Raw genomic sequence first — 20,524 nt, forward strand, 5'->3', positions numbered from 1 at the left:
TCACTGACGCCCCATGGTGGTGGGGCAGGGTGAGGAATCCAGACTCCTCATGTGCTTTCCACTTACTCTTGGATGGAAGTGAAGTGATAGGTTTTGTTACTACCCAGTAGAAATCAAAGTCCTGGCTCCCTATACTCAGCCTTCCGTGACACCTCACAGTGAGGTGCTGGGGTGCCTCCTGAGAGCCCGGCAAGGCTGGATATCTCAGTGTCCCCATCAGCCTTTGCTGGCAGGGTGGGGCCCCTGCTTTTTCTGTGAGGTCTGGCTAGAGCACAGAGGTTGTTGTCTGAAAGCTTTCTACCTGCTGGGTGCCCCTTTTCTGGTCTTTTGGCTACAGAGGACAGACTGTTGTTGATGTGGCTCTATTCCTGCTGCAGTTTCTTGATTGCTGGCCTCTCCAGTTCCAGATCTGGGATATGTGAGGCAAAACCCAAACCCCCGTGACTAATCCCCGTGTCATCCCTGGGGCCTGGACGCCTACAGATGATCTACCTTCTTTTCTCCATGTTTTCCAGTCTTCTTCTTATATTCATTTTACACAGACTGTCTAGGGTTTTTAGTTGTACTTTCTGGGAAGAACGGGCAAAAATATGTCTACTTCATCATCCCAGAAGCAGTAGTCCATCCTTCCTTTCATTTTGAAGATAAAATTAGAAACCTCATCAAGGAAATTACATTTACTATTTTTATATGAAGTAGTAGCAAAAGTTTATATGAAATCCATTTCAAATACTTGTCAAATAAGTTTAAGGAAAACTTTAAAAATGTGTCAAGGCACTTAACCTATCAGAAAATCAATTTCCAAAGAGTATGTTCCAAATGTTCTCAAAGAATACCCAAATGACTTTGTTACCTTTTTATTTCAAGAACTTTCAAGAAAAAGAATAGAACTTTTCTCTGCAGATGATGTCTTATAATTAATTATCTTAAATTCTGAGGTTTTTAGTTTTATTCCTACTTCAGTAATCATTTGAAGATGTCTCTTTCTGTTCTAAGCCGTCTATAAGAAGTAGTTGCACAGGTCTTGTGTATGTTTATACTTATATTATTGGAAAGCTTTTCTCCCAAACGACCTCTTTACAGAAGTTAAGAGAACTAGATGTATGTGAGGGCAGGCACTTATTATTAAAGAGCAGATATGTTTGTAATATTAGATCTGTTTCCTTTAATTAACCCTTTATTTTAGATGAAATGGACAAAGTGTCAAAAGCGGACCTTGAAGTAAATAAAAGTCTGCCTAAAATGCATAGAGATGAAGTATGATTTTAACAGAAATTCTTCTTTGTAGTTCAATATGAAATGTTACTCTTAACAAGAGATTTAGGTAAGGAGTGTCAGAATAAAATATGATACAGTAAGTAGCAAGCAATGTGTAAATAAGAATAACATTCAAATAGATGAAAGCACTTTAAAACAACCCAAGAGCAGCTCTGAGTTATGACAGTTGGGCACTTATTTCGAATAGTTCTGGGAAAACCAGGGTTTGGATCTTGTACTCCACTTGCCAGTTAGAAGCAAATGGCAATTCCTCAGGGTAGACGCTAAATTCATCACATTATTGCTTCACAGAGTCATTTTCTCTTCCGGGGTGAACAGAAGGAAACTGCATGGTGCAGTACTCAATGAAATGTAAAGTAAGGATTAACAAACTATTCTGGAGAGTTAGCAAAATTGAGCTTCATCAACCAGCTTGACTCACAGCAAGTCTGGCAAAAAGCATTCTAGAAAGAAAACTCACAGTGAAGTGACAAGTAGACAAAAGAAAAATAACTCACAGAAGCATTAAAATCATGAAAAGGTGCATTGTGTTCTACGATCAGCCAAGTCCATTATTAGAATAACAAGAATCCATTCTATACTCACTATGCAAGTTCAAAACATCCCACTGGCCCACTGTAAAATCTGCATAGGAAACAAATAGTACATTCCACCATCTATGCAGAAAAGGTACTCATAGGTGGTGTGTAGATTTATTTTCCAGTTATGTTAGAAGACACACGAGCTATCCTTACAGAGCTGAGGTGTGGCAAAGGCTATCTCCAGCTTCCTGAGACCTAAAAGACTGAATAAATTTGGGGATTGTTTAGTCTGAATAAACCTTTCAGATACAAAACTGAATTATTAATGCAGTCAGGTAAAGTTAAACACAAAATCAATATCTGAATTCTTTAAATGCTTAAAACTGAAGTATGCATTTTGGTCATGTTTCTTTGTTTTATTATTATTTAGATATATAGAACTCTAACTCTTCTAGTAAGCAGTCATAATTTTATCTGGCCAGTTTACATTGTGCTATTTAATAACAGGATTTTGCCCTATTTAATAGTTGTTCAGACTGTAATCAGATTTCAGAGTTGGGGTACCATAAAACATCACCCAGTTCATTTTTCTTATCTTAAGGTAGGACTAGGACCAACATGAGTAGTTCTTTTTTTTTTGTATTTATTTATTATTAATTTGTTTATTAAGGTACCATTGATATACACTCTTATGAAGGTTCCACATGAAAAACATTGTGGTTACTACAATCACCCATATTATCAAGTCCCCCCCATGCCCCATTGCAGTCACTGCCCATCAGCGTAGTAAGATGCCACAGGTCCCTACTTGTCTGTCTTCTCTGTGCTACACTGTCTTCCCTGTGACTCCCCCCTCCGACACCACAACATAAGTAGTTCTTATTATTACTGATAAGAGGGAATTAAAAAAAGGTATGCATAAATGTTTGTGTATGTTTATTTTTTATGAGTTTATCTATTTAATTTATATTTAACCTGGAATCCAGATGCTCTAACTTAAGCCTATTTCTAAGTGTTCATGTCTCCTAGTCTGAGAAATAATCACCAAATCATCTTTCTTGATGCTTGAATGATACTATTAAAATCACTAGAGCAACCGGTTGGCCATATAAGTATTAGATCCCACCTCACACCACATACAAATACCAATTTTAGACAGATTAAACATTTAAATGTAAACTTTAAGATGTCAATATGGAAGAATTCTTGTGGCCTCAGGGTAACACAAAAATATAAGCTATATTATTTTATTTATTTGTTTATTTATGATATATATAATAAAACATATGTGAAACATAAACTATGTTCTTCAATATAAAATATGTATAATACTATATATTATATATACCTGTTACATAATAAAATGAAATATATTTTAAATAACAAAATGTTATTTAGAATATATATACTATTCTTTTATACAGACTACCTCATTGAACTAAAGTTAAGATCTCCTTTGACAATATGCTAGTAATCACTGAATTGTACACTTTAAGAGAGTAAACTTTATGATATGTGAGTTATATCTCAAGAAAGCTGTTAGTTAAAATAAAACCCATAAAAGAATGCAAAAACAGGTTGCAAATGTAAGAAAATAGTGGAAATCAAACAATGGATGGAATAGTATATGGAATATATAAAAACTTTTACAAATCAACAAGAAAAATGTGAACAGTCCAAACAAAGAACAATCAAAAGATAGGAAGAAGCATTTCACAGGCTAGGAAGTACAATTTGTTCATAAATACAGGAACACATGTTACACTTCACTGGTAATCAGGGAATTGCAAATTATAACCCACAATAAGATACCATTCTTATCTACCAGACAAGCAAATTAGCAAATACGATAATATTAGGTTATGCTATAGATGAGACACATCAGAAACTCTAATATACTGCTTATATAAACTGATACAACCATGTTGAAAAAGTTTCTTATTGCCCATTAAAATGAACATATCCATAATCAATGTTAAGCAGTTCCACTCCTAGGTATATATTTTACAGCAAGGTCAGCAAACTATGGACCACAAGATAAGAATGTTTTTTTTTTTAACATTTTTAAAGAGTTGAAAGAAGGAGGAATAGGAGGAAGACAAGAGCATCAGCAGAGACCATCTGTGCCTTACAAAGCCTAAAATATTTACTACCTGGTCATTTACAGGAAAAGTTTACTGACCCTTATTTTAAATAAACTCTTGTACATTCTTAACACTCTGTTAAGAGAATAGAATGACAAACACAAATGTTCCATCAACAGGAGATTGGCTAAATCAACTGTGGAATGCAACAGAATTCTACCCAGCAATGAAAATAAACTACAGCTACATGTAACTCAGTAAAATAACTATGTAAAAGAAGCAAGTCACAGGGAACACAGAGTATGAGTCCACTTACATAAGGTACAAAACAAGCCCCATTAATGTTCTGGCGCTATGTCACAGATAATGAAGCTGTCAGTCCCTTGCAGAAGCAGACACTGTGGATCTGAGGTAGCAGAAGAATTTTAAGTCTGGAGAGCTGCACTGCCATCAGTCACTTGGACTGGCCAGGCAGCCACACTGGCGAGTCACAGAGAGGGGATTCTGTATGCTGTCCACCATGATTTTAAGAATTTAGACAGTTAAAGAATGGGGAGACATTGTAATGCCATTGCGCTCCTCCCTAAACATATCAAAGATCAGTAAAAAAAAAAAACACTGATGTAAAGCTTAAAGTTCCTCAGTACAAAACATTTACTCTAATTTTAAAATGTTTATGTTGCCTAGTTACCACATGGTTTATCAAAAATAATTCCTCAATATCTATTATCTTCAGAGAGCTTCACATTTGGGTGTGCTTCTTTGATTATTACTTAGATACCAACTCCTTCCTAAAAGCATATGCAGCAGCCTCAGTGATTTATAAGTTTAAAGGGAAAAAAATGTACCAGACACAAGCCAAGCATGTGTTATAATAGTGGCTCATTAAAAGTACAACTGAATAGCACTGTTATGTTTTTGCTCTTTGGGACTCTGCTTCCAAAGTCCATTTCTCTCCAAAAGAATAGCTCCTGGCACTAAAATAAATATTCTGTAATCATATTAACTGGGGACTTTTTTCACCTTTCTATTTTTTCCTCCAATGCATATAACTCTAATGTGTTTATCCTCACTATGGATAAATAGCAAAGTGACTCTGATATATTTAGGTGTAAGCACCTAAAAGAACACCTGGAACAATAGCTGGAAAATGTTAAGCCTTAAAAAGAAACCAAATAAATCTGCTTGCCAAACAAACATTTAAACAAAACTACCACACATACACACACACACACACACACACACAGACACACACACACACACACACAAAAGCTAGTTTAGCATGCCTGTAAAAGAACCAGAGAAGCTAAGCTCTAACAAAGGTAAGGGAAAGTTATTGCCAAACATGTCAAAATAAAAGGCTTTAGACAAATTGAAGAGGTTCATTTGTTATCATTAAGGGGGAAAAAGGTTAAATCAGCAAAGAATAGTTTCTTTCTTGGCAATAACAGCTAGTCAATTTGTTTTTAGCTTTTTGAGAAATCATTGTACCAAATTTTTACTCTTTCTTCCTGAAATTCAATATGTGAAATTATAGTTACAAGTGAAGATCTATCACAATTTTATCAAGAATTGTGAGGGTGCTGAGATTTTATTCAACTTGTAAGCTAACAAGTTGGCCTGCTAATTGTTATGGATGTTATACGAAGACACAACACTCCTGGGTCAGAGACAAAGGATTTTATTAGTCTCTCACAGCATGACATGGATTTGAGGTTTTGTCACTTCCACTTGGTGCTCAAGTCCCAGAGGGTGCTATGGAGGGGCTTAGGTGGATGTGGAGCTTGCAGTGAGGGTGGGGCTTGCATCACACCTAAACAACCTTGAGTCTGAGGAACATGACTTGTTCATAATGGAGCCTTGCCCTGGAGGGAAACATATCTTCTAAGGCTGTTCTCCTTATAAATATCCTTGGAAAAATAGTTCAGAATCAAAAAGGCAGTTAGTGCTTCTGCTTGCAAGACATGTAGAAATGTAAGAGACCCTTCTCAACACTCTCATTAAACAAAACAAAAAACAAAACTGAAGACTTTGAAATTGCATTGCAGTTATAGATAAATTTGGGGAAGGGCTGCATCTTTCTCATATTGAGTTTCTTAGTCCATGAACACTGTATGTATTTCCATTTACTCAGGCCTTTTATGTGTTTCAATAAAGCTTTATAATTTCTTATCTTTATGAAAGACTATCCTTGAGTGCTTTGTAGTTTCTGTTGCTAATGTAAATGGTATTTTTACATTATTTAAAACAGTTTAAAACAATTATCCAATTCTCCCTGGTATATAGGAACACAAAGATAATAATTGTCTTTCTGAACTGCGTATCAGGTAACTTCTGGTAACTACCAGGTAACTCCCTCTCTGCTTTGTCAATCAATAGTATTCCACAAATATTAGTGAGCCTCTTGTTATGTGTCCTTGGGGTGGGCTGTAAAAACAAGAAGACCTTAATGGAGCTCTGACTATGTGCCAGGCACTATACCTATGCTTTCTATGTAGCAGCTCTTATATTTCTCAAAACACTCTATGAGATAAACTCCATTATTTAGATCGGAACAATGAAAGAGAAAAGATATATAACTTGCTTAAGATCAGACACTATAAGTTTAAGAACATTTTAACTGCTCTTACGGGATTTCCAGTCCCTTCCTGGCAGCAGGGTAGACTATAATCTAGTTCTGGCCAAGTCTGGCAGAATGGAGACCAGTTAGGAGACTTAAAAAATATAGAGTTGAGCCTTAAGATTTATATATGTGTGAAATTTTCAATTCCTGAATAACAGTGACTTTTCTCTCTGGTAGGGGTTTTCTAAGATTGGTTGAAATATAGCTACAGCCCTCAAGTCAGAAGACTTAGGTTGGAGTCCTGCCCCACAACCTCCTAGCTTTTTAAGGTGTGCAGGCAAGCAGTCTATTTGCTTCAAGTCTTCATTTTCAAGGCCACAAAGAAAATACTCCTTGTTCTATTTCACAGGCATAGAAAGGGAAGCAAGTAAGAAAATGATAGCAAATTGTATAAAGTGTCATAAAATATAGGTAATTAAAGTGCAAATTATTATAAAAATGGAGGTATTGCCTCTTACTCTCCAATTTAGACAGTGTCTATATAATATCCATCCATCCCATTTTTATCTTCAGTTAATTTCAGACCAATTCAGCAAATATTTCATTGATTACTATAAAGCATATTCAGGGCTAGACATTGGGGAAATAAACATTAATAGGGTGTGATGTCTGCCTTCAAGAAACTCATAGTCCAATGGGAGAGAGACCACTAACCAGGCAATTATGAGAAAGTGTGAGCTGCTCTTTAAAAGGGATATAATGGAGGACTTATGGGAATGCAGATAAGGGACATCTAAATCAGATAGGGTTGGAGTGGTTGGACAATCAGAGTCCGTGGCTCAGAGAAGGTGGGACCTGAAGAGGAAACCAGGACTTAGTCAGTTACGGGACTCAAGGAGCTGTTTGTGCAAAATTGCAGGCTACATTTGGGGACCTTTGCATTGATATATATAACTAGAACACAGAACACCCAAGAGAGTGTAAGAAATGAGGCTAGACTGACCACCAGGGAACAGATAACTAAAAACTTTGTATGCCATGCCGATTGGAGACCATATTCAGAAGCCTCAATGAAGGATTTTAAAGAAAGACATGAACAAATCAGCATGCTAGATAATTCTTCCTGGCGGCAGGGTAGACTATAATCTAGTTCTGGCAAAGTCTGGCAGAATGGAGACCAGTTAGGAGACTTAAAAAATATAGCATTGGGCCATATGTCATTCAGATTATAACATTCTAAAAAGAGAATGGCAGAATGATGTGAAATTAAAAGGCAGATTCAATATTTAATAGAGAGAGTACACAGATCTGTATGTGGCCAAGGGCTATGACAAGTGAAGGATAAAGAGGCTTCATCAAAAGTGACTTCTGTTTTACTGGTCCCATCTATTGAATGGGTGACAATCAGGCAAAAACTATGGGAAGGATGAGATGTAGCAGAAGGAAGCATGGGGGGCGCTGACTGGTGAGTTGGGTATTTGAACATGTTAAGTTAGAATATCACAGAGCAAATATCCACTGTGTGTCAGGCACAAAAGGGGAACTCCCAAAGAAGCAGTGAACACAAGTCTCTTCCTCTGTGATCTGGTTGAGAATACACATATTTGAATAAGCTATTCATGGCAAGACTTGATAAATGCTGGGGCCAATGAGGCCTTCAACAGTGAACAGCAAATTTTATCAATGAGTTATACCATGGTAGTTGTATCCTAAATCACAGAGTGAAGAAAAACCCTGACAATGTTAGTTTGGAGTCTGTCTGAATTTTAAAAAACCATTTATGAATAGTGAAATGATATCACTTTCTATAATGAGGCTTCAGAGAAACATACTTATTCTGAAAATGATTTTGTCTTTGTTAAATATGACAAATTCGTAGAACCTTTGCATCTCAGAGCTAGGAAGTCTCTAAATATCAATCAGCTAACCATCAAATGTTTATGTCCCTCTATAGATTCAGCAATATCAGCCTGATCCAAATTTTATCCCTTGTCACAGAACTGATTCGACAACTGCAACAGTATTAAAATTTTGTAAATTAAATCCATCATTTAGCAATATGCTTTTCCCAACATCACACAGACAGTGAATTATTTCTCAAATCAATTCACTGGTATATGCCATTTTTCCTAAGTCAGAAGGACATGTGATCTGTCTTAATAATTCATTCTTTAATCCCTAACTGATCTAAAAACTACTGTATTTTTTTTTGTGGTGGTGAGCTTCAGTAAGAGAAGTCACAGGAAAATAGAAGGAGTGTGAAGCAAAAATTATGACTTCTTTCAGATCTCCCTTTAACCCCAACTCAGAGACTTCCTAGCTTGCAGGCAAGTCACGCCACCACTTCAGCTAGATTTCCTCTCTTACAAAGTGGGCATTGTGGGCCCTTAATGCTATACACTAATATGCTTGAAAAATGCTTGGTTTCCAATAAATGCTTAATGAATGAGGCCTCCAAGACATATGCTAAATGAAACAAGATATAAAACCAAGAAAATAATATGCTAACAATACATAGCCTTTGTGGTACCATTCAAACTAACTGACCCAAAACGGAACTAACTGTCTATACCTGACTGGCCCCAAGGCAGTCATCTTACCTTCAGTGGGTAACCCAGGAATCAAAGATGCAGCTGGCGCTTGGAGAGATGACCCAGGACAATTCAATTAAAAAAAGCCTGAGTGTGGTCACAAAGTCTGGAAACTGGTGAATGCACATAACAAAGGATATATTAGTATAACTTTACAATACATGGTATCTTCTAGAACACGTATGTCTGTATTTCCAGGCTTTACAACCTACAAATAAGTTCATTCACTACAATCACAAAGCCAAAGTCTCTTCCCACTTTACAAATCCAGCCTTCTTTAAACTGCACCTAAACCTTTAGTTTTCTTCCCTCTTGAGATTGTCACTGAAGTTCCTCTTTCGCTTACACACAAATGTAGGCCCAGATGGGGGACATTTTACTTTCACAACAGGATGCCTTGTCTGTGTGCTATGCCCCCAAAGGTGTCCCTGCGCCCACCTTACACCATTGAGGATGGAAATGAGACTAATTGCCACCACCAAGTAAGAGAACATGCCCCTTGGGAAAACCTGTACACAGAAATCTGCCTTTCTGGACAGTCAGCCTCACACAGTAGCAGTCAAAGCTCACAAAAATAACATCAGGAATGAGTGGTTGTCTGATGTTCTGAAATCATCAAAGCAGTGATCTATGCTGTGACAATCATGGCAGAGTCTGTGATCAAGAATCCTGCCTCCCCTTTACACCACATAACAGTTCAGGCTTCAGAGAAGACAGAAGCTCATCACTGCCAAGAAGTTCATTCAAAAGGGGTTCATTCTGAGACAGGCAATTTACGGCGGAAGTCTAGTGTGGGTGGTGGCTGGTGTCCTAGAGGATGTTCCCCTACAGATCACAGCTGCAGGGGGCCCAACACAGGGGCCACGGCAGTGTGAAGGGGAGAGGGTTGGAGGTGGGGGATGGGCGCTGCTCTGGGAGGATTTCTGCTTGCCCTATTTCCATGCTCTTCTTTTCTATGTATTCCCCAGGGTGGAGGTGTTACGAGCCGAACTCTGTTTCCCCTAAATTCACATGTTGAAGCCCTAACGCTTGGTACTGCAGAACGTGACTGTATTCAGAGTCGGGGCCTTTACAGAGGTAATTAAGTTAAAATAAGGTCATTAGGGTAGGCTCTAATCCAATTTGACTGGTCCTACTACAAAGAGATTAGGACCCACAGAGAGACCCCTGGGCACGCATGCACAGAGGGATTACATATAAAAGACGGCAACAGCACAGCCATGTGCGAGCCAAGGAGAGCGGCCTCAGAGGAAACCGACTTCCCGGCACGCTGGTCTCGGGCTTCCAGCCTCCAGGACTGCAGCAAAATCAATTTGTTATTAAAGCCACCCAGTCTGTGTGTGTGTGTTATTTGTTATGGGAGCCCTAACAAACCATTAAGGAGGCCTTCCTGAAAGTCAGGTCAACCAACACTTATTACAAAATTAAATCTTCTGGATTAATACTTTCAAAACCCCATCAACACAAGAAAATAAAGCTGGGCCCTTCCTCACCTTTTTGAGTCAGGCAGGTCAGGCAGGTAATTTATTTAAGTAAATGTGTTTCCAAGCCAGCTTTTAAACAAGATTTCTAATTATCAATGTGCTTTCACTCAGCAACCCTCCTCCACTTCTCCAACACCATCTTTACAACTCTTGCTTCAAGAGCCACTTAAGAAATAAATGATTCATGGCAACTGAAAGCATGGTAATTTTCTGTGAGGCATAATGGTTGGGTTTCTAGGCATATGGGTGATTTAAAAAATGCTACCCCTGAATCTTCTAACTTCTTCTGTGAGAAAAAGGCAAAAAGAGGCCCAGAAAGACCTAAAAAGATAAAATCTCTCTTTTGCAATATATATATATACACATACATATATATATTGCAAATATATATATATTTCTCCCCTAGGACTTAAAATTCTACCTTTAAAGAACAAAATAAAACATTCCCTTCAGGAAAAAAAGATAGCAGAAATGAACATTTCTGGTTCTGACCTAAGATGGGATGTGTGGAGTCCTGGATTTGAGAGAAGCTTCTTGTTCATTCACAGGACATGCTAACCTGCAAAGTCTCTCTGAATTTTGCATGGCCCATCTTCCCATTTTCACGCAGGCAGGGCTCTCTGTAAAGAGGGGCAGGTTGCTTTGCTAGTCATGACATGCACCCATGCTGTGTGTGACCTTGGGCCAGATGCTTCATCACACTGAGCCTGTTTTCTAATCTGTAATCCAGGGGAAAAAACACTTCTCTTACAGGATTGCTGTTATACTAAAGGAACAGCACAGTCCTTAGACACAATATTTCTCAAAAAGGGGTCTGTATACTCCTTGCATCAGACTCCTGGAGGCTTAATGAAGTCTGAGGTCCCATTCCACATTCTTAGATCAGGATGAGGTCTGGAAAGCAGCATTTTTTCACAAGTGAATTAAGACTAGTGTCCTTATCCTTGAATAATTAAGACTAGCTGCCCTTGACAGGCTGAGGGGCCTGGTCTGGGTCTGCCTGGAAGACAGGAGCCCAAGATCAGCCTTTTAGCATGAAGTCAGCATGCTGCCTGTTCTGCTCTTGGCAGGTACCCTGGGGTTCCACCATCTGGCCTCCAGCCCCAGGCCCCAGTGTCTGGTTCCAGGTCACCTTTTGTCCTGCTCTGAAGTGATCTTCCTAAAATACAAACCTGGCCATACTGTTCCCTGCTCCAGAGCATGCAGCCTGAGCTCTCTGACCTCCTGGTCTCTTCCTACTGCCTGCATCTGCTCTGTCTAGGCTGGTCTCTGAATTGTGACCCACCTGGTTGTTCACTCAAAGTTCAGCTTAAATGTCACCTCCTCTGGGGTCTCTCCCTAGCTTATCAGTCACTCTCAAGAACATTAATACATTTACTTCTCTGTCTAGAACTCAGCTGCTGACACTCCCTTGTTTATGTGGTCGTTTCTTCGCAAAAGAAATGTTGGGGTAGGTTGGTTCGTTTGCTGCTCTACCCACTGCCTATCATGGTGCCTGGCATGCAGTAGAAACTCAGTGAGCATATGCTGAGTGGATGAGCGCATTCATCCATGATTGGCCTGTACCACTGCCAACCTTGGCAAGTTCTCAATTGTATGCAAGAGGCTGACAGAAAGAGCTGCACTTCTTACCATGCAAAGGGGCAGAATTTGGGTCAGAATTTGTGCAATGTCTGTGCTCAGGGGAAAGTGTTACAGAAACACAATTTCTGTAAACTGGCCCCATTAAATTAAAGAAAGCTGGCATTTAAATCATTCCTGTTTCTTCATCATGGTTTGTGAGGTGAGGCAGTTCTTCTTTATTTTTTTGCACAACTGGATTTTCCATATTCACAAGAGATGTCCTTTCAATAGTTACTTGTGCATACTTGTTATTAATACCAATAGCACCTCACTTAATTCTATTTTCCTACCTACTGATAAAAATAAAAGTATTGTCTCAGGAACAAAATATCCCTTAACAATAAAGCAGTTGGGTACAGATAGCATTGTAAACCTGTCCATGTTATAACTGTTTTCAGCCCCTTTAGAAACTGTGGAACAACAGAGTACATCCAAAGGCATTCTAGCTTCAGAACGTCTAGAGAAGAGGCTTTATAAAGTGGGCTTTATAAAGAAGGCTATCCAAATGCATTTCTGTCCAACTCCTGGATTCTTTATTCTGTAAAGATTTCAGTGACCCATAGGTATATTAAGAATAAAAGAAAACTATGAATAGACTACAGTTCAGTTTTAGTAGTGGCCTTCCCCCCTCCATTAATTCAGAAAAAATCATATTCTATATTCAGTAGTTTCCTAGCAAAGAGCCTGCCACCCATCATCCTCACAAAGGAAAAGCAACGTGAAGATCTTCACTTCAGAATTTTAATTGGTTCTTCTGTACGTGCCATTACGGCACGTGATTTCAGGTGAACTTAACAGGAGAGGATGAGGGAGGATGGTGCCTGGCTTTGGTATATAGAGAGTTACAAAAGTAAAAATGGAACTAGTTGGTTCCAAGGCAGGAGATCAAAATTATGAAAACAAAATCAGGCCCCCAATAGCCAACCTCATGAGGAGATAAGTATACGCTTTATTTGAAATGGTATCTGGCTGCCCAGGGTTCAGAGGGAAGAAGCTGTCACACCAGCCTGGTAGGTGTAGGTACTACTTACAGAAGCCCCATCCCCCTGAGCTGGAACTGGGAGTCAACAGAAGGCTGAAGGGCTGCTGCTGATGTTTGATCTCTTCCCACCCTTGTTCAAACTGCCTGGTCCTCCTTCCACAACAGCTTATTACCTACAACAACACACAGGCACCGTGCCCTCAAAACTGCTGCTTCTCAGTGGTGGCTGCATCTCTCTGGGACAGCTCCCAAAACCCACCAAGGTCTTGGCCCCCAGGGCATGTTAATCAGAATTACTGGGGGTGGGCCCTGCACATGACTAAGTATTAAGGCTCCCTAGCTGATGGCCTGGTGCAGCCAGTAGGGAGAAGCACGCTCTAAAGGCAGCGGGAGACAAACAAAGGTGAGAGTGGTTTGAGGGTCCAGCAAAGAAGGGGAAAGCACCACTGAAGCGCCAGGGTGGGGGGTGTATTTACACGGGGAAGGGAGTGCAGCCGAGACAAGGTGAGGCCCCTGTGGGCTGCCAGCTCTTGAACAACAGGAAATGTGGTAACAAGAAGAAATGCTAGCAAACTCTGGAAGATGCTTGGCAAGAAAAGACAGGTACAAAACTAAGGCAGGACAAATTTTACTTTTTAAAATTGGGAGATAGGAGAGAAATGACACTTTCATAAGACTGTGAGGAAACTGTTGGCTGCAGCTGGAGTAGGGTGTGGGTGTAACCCCAGATACCCAGGACTGAAGTCTGTGGATAGGAAAGGTGGGGGTGTACTTCCATTACCAAGTGACAATGATTCAATGACTTTTCATATTGATGGTTCACCTTCAGACAGAAATTGTGGTGTTACCCTTGAAGCAATTGAGAACTTTTTAAAAAAAGAGATAATAATAGCAATGTAGTTTCCAGTACATGTCCTGAGTGCCTATAAAAACCTCCAGAATTACCACCTCACTCACTTGGTTGACCTTCAGCTCACATTGATTATTAAGAACTTATTACTGCCTTGGTAATGTTCTTAATCCTCAGAAGGCAAAAATTCTTCGATGTCCCCATAAATGTGAAATTTTTTCCCAATACTGGTGCAACACTACATTCTGCTCTTTACTCCAATCTGCAAAAAAGCCCTTGGTTGTAATTGTGTCCAACAATCAGTAGCATGTTCTACCTAAGTAATGCTGTCATAAGAGCCTGTGTACTCACGTGCAACAAAAAAAGTTTTACACATTGATCAAACTATTTTTTCACATTCACGATGGGTCTATAGCTACATAGGCGTGCCACGGACAACCAGTTAAACCCCACTGCCACAGAGGTACAATTTTCTGAGTACCACTGTTGGAAATTAACAGAGATGTGATATTTATGGCTGAAAGACCAACAAGGCTTGCTAAGTACCATTAGGCAAATTATATAAAATGAGTATGAAGAATTTACAACACTTTGGAATAAGTCTGACATGTCTTGCTTTGTACCGATGTCCTCCTTCTGAGCTGAGAATCCACTAGATAACTGCACATTGTTTTCTTCATGTCTTTATCTATCTTGATGTAAATACCTTTATTTCAAGAAAACTAACTCTATGGCTTCTCTTCCCAGGTTCTCATCTTTTCCTATATCTGTCTACTGTCACTGCCTGAGATTTTGTGATGGGTCTGAGGGTAACCAAACATGAGTCTGGGACTACCTGAAAGGACAGTGAGACTGTTACCTTTGTAGTTTTCTCCAAGGACATCTTTTTGACCCAACAAAACTATGCTCATTCTCTGGGACACTGGGCCAGGGTGCTGCAGTAGATGGGCAAGGCCACAATTCAGGCCTATCATAGGGAGGTGAAACCACAGGCCACAAGAAAATGTAGATCTGGCTGGCTCTAACACAGCGCACCTGGCCTTCATCCACTGAAACTGAACAGCTAACCTGGCATTTTCTCAAGTCTGATGGGAAGTTAATGATGTGAGAGAAAGACAAGTTCACCCATGGCTAAATCATATGAAGTGTGTATATGGGAGAGGGGAGGGGAGAGTGGAAGCTGGAAAAAGGATGGAACAACTATTTGAAATGTAATCCCCTGGGACATTACTTTGGGACAAGTTCGTAACCTCTATCCACAATTTTGAAATACAAACATTTCTGAAAACAGACTTTCTTTGTTATTTTACCACCAAATGAATTTGCTCCAAAAATTGACCTGAGCTCACATGAAGTTATTTGGTCTTTTTCCTGTCCAACTAAATGTGAATGTTTATCCACTTAACTACAGAAATTACAGTTTCCTCGATCCCATGGGAGTATTATATAACATATAATATACAAGTTATATTAGCTTTCTAAAAGCCTAATTCTGAAAGAAGTTTGGCTCCAAAGGGTTTGAGTAAGGGACTGTTGACCTGTACTCAGTCCCCCAGACAGTTCTCTGGAAAGTTTAATGCTTTGGTAGTTCCCCACATCACTCAGGCATTTACCTGACCTCAGCTTTTCAGTGATTCCAATAACATTATTTTAGCAGATTCATAGGGAACAACACAGAACAAAGCTGACAAACAGGCGTACCATGTACTCTAATGGAGCACATATGCTGTGTTAAGCCTAAGTGCTCATCTTTCCCTTTGCCACATTTTCCACTTTATTAGTCCAGATTTCTGGTACCTAAATCTGCCCAAACCTGTGCTGTAGCAGGTCTATGGTATGGGTGACATGAAAAATATAAACGTGATACTGATCTTCAAAAGGAAGACAGCAAACTACATTTTTACTTGTAGAAATGAATATCCCAAATGGAATGTCCAGAGATTTGCTAAAAGGCAAATCTATAGAGATAGAAAGCGAGAGAGAAAAAGAGAAAGACATGAGATTAGTGGTTGCCTGGGGCTGGCCAGTGACCACAAATGGGCCCAAGGGATCTGCTTGGGATGATGGAAAGTCCTACACCTGCACTGGGACGACAGTTCCATAATTCGGCAAGTTTACTACAAATCAATGAATTGTACACTTAAAATAGAGTTTTATGCATACAAATTATACCTCAATGAAGATGTTAAAATTTAATACCCTAAATTTTGAAAGTAACACTTTTTATGACAACACTTCCTCTCCCTCCCTGACCTTTCAAATTAACATCAGTTGAAATGGGTTAAGAGGAGGGGCTATAATGGGTCTATAAATGAGACCTATTCTTAGTATCAAGGGAAAAATAAATCTCACCTACAAATGACTAATTTTGCATGTAGAGAACATAACTTCTTCCAGATATTCTCTTACATTTAGCAAATGAAATCTAAATTATTTTTATTTTAACATGCTATGCATACCTCTAATGACAACATATGTCACATCAAATGGTAGTATTTTATTACCAGTCATCTTGCAAACAGAGTGTAAACTCCTTAGAACTGGGATTATGGCATAGTTTTCACTGTATTTTTAGGACTTAATAGATGTTCAATAAAATAATGTATTGAATACCATGATTTCTTCACCAGAACCATCTATCACATTACTATATGCTTAAATAATACACAAGTTGACTCTTGAACAATGCAGGGGCTAGGGGCATGGACCCCCAAGCAGTAAAAAATCCAGATGAAACTTTTAACTCCCCAAAAACTTTACTCATAGCCTACTGTTGACCAGAAGCCTTACCAATAACATAATGGGATTAACATATACTTTGTATCTTATATATTACATATGCATTCTTACAAAAGGTAAGATAGAGAAAAGATAATGATTTTCAGATTGTCATAAATCTCCAAAACATTTTTCCAGTACATTTATTGAAAAAAATTCGTGCCTAAGTGGCCCTGTGTTTTTCAAGGGTCAACTGTAAAGTAAATTAAACAGACATTCCCTGATGTCTAGATCAGTCTCCACCTCAGCACTGTTGACATTTAGGACCAGATCATTCTTCACTCAGGAAGGCTGTGCATTTGGAATGTATAATGGCATCCCTGGCTTTCAACAGGTCTTACCAGAGCCAACCATATACCTTTCCCCAGCTGTGACAAACAAAAGTGTCTTCAGATATTGCCAAATGTCTGTGCCCCTGGTGGGGGGCAAAGGTACCTACCCCTTGTTGAGAACCACAGCCCTAATTAGAAAGAGTGTAAGTAAGACAAATCAACTCAAGCTAATGTGTTCACATTTCAGCAACGCCTTTCACGTGATCACTTCCTGAAGCTAGTGAGCACATCAAGAAAGAAAGTGCATGACTAGTAAATGATCTGATCCTTTGACCACAGTCCTTGACTTATTAGGGAGAGAAAAGGAGAAAAAACTTTTTGTTCTCCATTTAGCTATGGAGATGCAAAAAGCTGGAAATTTTCAGGGTATGTGGAGCTGTGAAAATACAGAAGAGGAGGGTCAAAATGCCAAATGGCCTCTGGCTACAAAACAGTATTAAAGAAGCATGCTCCTTGCCAGCACCGGACTGTTTACCATGAATTGTACCTGGGAAAACAATTTTTAAAATGCTATTAAATATTTTTTAAAAGGAAAGATGTATAATAACCCAGGTCCTGACATGCTACTACTATTAGCAAATCACTCAGCTAGTTGGAAAGGTTAAGATGGTGGTGGCAGAAACCATTAAGTTAAATGTAAGCTTAATATTTCACTATTTTATTTTTCTAAACAACCATAGAGTGTAGCAATTCTGTTCCAAACATCCAAATGCAAAGCCTGAAATGCTGTTATCTATATTAAAAGCTTTTAATGAGACTCCAAAGCTTTTAGTTTCTATTCTACTTTAGAGATATTGAGTATTTCCCATTGATGTGAAGTTCAAGATGTACATTTTGGGCAAAGTGGCTATTATACAATAAAGCAAAGGAAAAATGTTCTTAATACTATCCAAATATGTTTAAATGTTTATCAAGATTCATATCACTTTGCTTCAAAGCATCTTTATTTTTTATTTAGGAAAACAAAGGAGAATGTTGCTGATCTCAACATAAACATATTTAGGCACTGCAAATGACCCCATTCTAGTTTTCAACCACTTCTAATATTCCTTATCAATCTTTTACATGTAAGACCTTACATATAAGAGCTACAGTAAACAAGTGTATGTCAATTCCTAACATCTGAAAAGGAAGCATACCTTTTTAAATTTTTGTAAAAGTATTTATATTTTACCTCTCTGTGTTTATTGGCAAATAAGAAGGCTTAGGATTCTGAATATTAAGCATGTAATTCCTAAATCCACTAAAGGAAAGAACATATATAATATGCAAAAGCCCGCTATTCAATCAAGCCCTAACTGTACACATAATTATGGTATTCAAATTAGATTACTAATGTAGACATGTTCTATCATGCCAAATATATATTAATAGAAAAATGTCTGAATAAAATTCAAGAGGAAGAAAAAAGAGGTCAAGAAAATTTAATTATTCTTTCTAGAAAATGAACACTCCAAGTACCTTATACTAAAATACATACTCATGGAAAGATTAGTAGGAAATGCATCTTGGTAGTGAGTAATGCATACAGCTGTGTTAAATCACCTTGACAGAATATATACTAACTCTGTGCCCTGGGTTATCACATTTGCATTTGGATGAAACTGGGACACATGAGGCATGAAATGGCCAAATTAATTTTCATTTTACTTCATTTGCATTTCCTCATATATTATAAATATAAAATGAAATAAAATCATATGTAAAATATCATATTACTTTATATTGTTATTTAAATTCTCATAAGCCTACATTGTAGTTTCTCAACTACAACCGGACTAATGCTACGATACACTGTGTGTAATGATAATTACTAGAACTAAGAGAGCTCCCTAACGTTTTAATAAAACTTAAAAAAATTTATAATTATATGATTACGTTTAAAAATTAGCACCACCAACAAAAGATCAACCCACCAAATGTCACAAAATCATAAGCGTCCATGGATTTGGCTTTTCCTACTGAAGCTAAAATGTAAAACTGGCACCATGAAGCTTGAAATTGAGATCTAAGGATAAACACTGGTACCAGCATTTTGCTACTTGCTAGAAATTGGTTTCATCTGGAAATTACCATCTAGCAAGGCTCACGGATTGTTTTTTTTGTGAGATTAAAAAAATGTAGTGTAATAAACTTTTCAAACAGCCATAAAATTCCATGTCTATTTCATAATTCTAACATTACTGTATATTAATAGCTCATATCTGCTGTAACAGTAACAAAATTAGGCAAATCATAATTTTAGAATATTGAGCCAAAATACAAGTTGTAAAACTAAAATAAACCCTTTAGATTTATTCTGCATTATTTTACCTTGCTTAAGAAAAAGACAAATGCCTTAATATTTCGGCATTACATAGGTAACATAATAGCTGTTTCGGCAAGATAAAGCAATCTACACCATATAATGTACTTGGAGAATTCAAAATTGATATAAAAGAGAAACTAATAGTTAAAACTTAATTTGGCTGATTTTATTTCACACACACATATACATACACACAGAACTTAATTTGGCTGCTTTTTATTACATGTACACACAGAATACGTTGCCATGTGCAACAGACACGGCAACAACTGAAAAACAAATTCCCATTGTGTCACAAATAGCAAGTTCACAATTTTTCAGTTTCAAATACTGAATCCTTTTATTTTATAACTCAGATGCTTTTCAAAAACTTTTAAGATAATGAAAGAAAAAGATGTTCATTTTGTAAAGATCTTCCCCCAGTCTAACTAATCACAAATATTTGCATAAATAACTTGCTGCCCATCAAATACTGAGACTGAGGCCAACATAGTTTCTAATGATGGCGCTTTGAGCAGACTAATAAAAAAAATCTTAAATATTCCACCCCCTAACTTTTCTTTGGTAGCTATTCATGAAGACACAGGCAACATGACAAGTGGCAAGTACCTAGAATTTGAAGTCAAAATGCCTCATTTTGGGGTGTAGGAGCTCTATCATTTACCAGCTGTGTTATGTCCACATAGGCATCTGCACCCTGCATCTCAGTTCTCTCATTTCTTTAATGGGAATCATTCTGCCATTAGGTCAAAGTTAAAGGACAAATGAGTAAGGCCTGAGATGCATGATATTAACTTATACACATGGTGATTATTTCCATCATCCCAAAATATTCCAGTTTGTCTATAATATAATGAGGCCTGTTTTTATGTCAAGTGAAAATTACAGGAAACCATGCTCAATATATCTCAAACACATCAAAGAGTCAAAAGACTTTTTAATACTATAAAAGAATTGGATCAAAGGTTCAAACCCTCTAAAGGTGCTAAAGCCATGACAAAAGCTTAGATTTGTATTTGTAAACTGTCAAAGAATGCACCATTTATCACTTTCCTTTCAGTGTGCTTATTCATGGATATAAGACATGCTTGTTATGAAGAACCAAACACTTCATGCACCATGAAAGCAAT

At 38.0% G+C, this 20,524-nt stretch overlaps 1 protein-coding gene across 9 annotated transcripts in view; it reads right to left on the minus strand.

Moving 5' to 3' along the window:
• Positions 1-20,524, minus strand: part of PAG1 (phosphoprotein membrane anchor with glycosphingolipid microdomains 1) — a 142,233-nt gene that overhangs the window by 113,740 nt on the left and 7,969 nt on the right. The window contains exon 1 of one of the 9 annotated variants that reach the window (XM_073229759.1): positions 9,047-9,121. The exons of the other annotated variants lie outside the window; for them this stretch is intronic. The gene's annotated coding sequence lies outside the window, so the exon portion shown is untranslated. Of the gene's footprint in view, positions 1-9,046; positions 9,122-20,524 lie in introns of those variants that run through there. 9 annotated transcript variants of the gene reach the window in all.

Source organism: Manis javanica, chromosome 2 (genome assembly GCF_040802235.1).
Source record: "Manis javanica isolate MJ-LG chromosome 2, MJ_LKY, whole genome shotgun sequence".
Classification (NCBI taxonomy): Eukaryota; Metazoa; Chordata; class Mammalia; order Pholidota; family Manidae; genus Manis; species Manis javanica.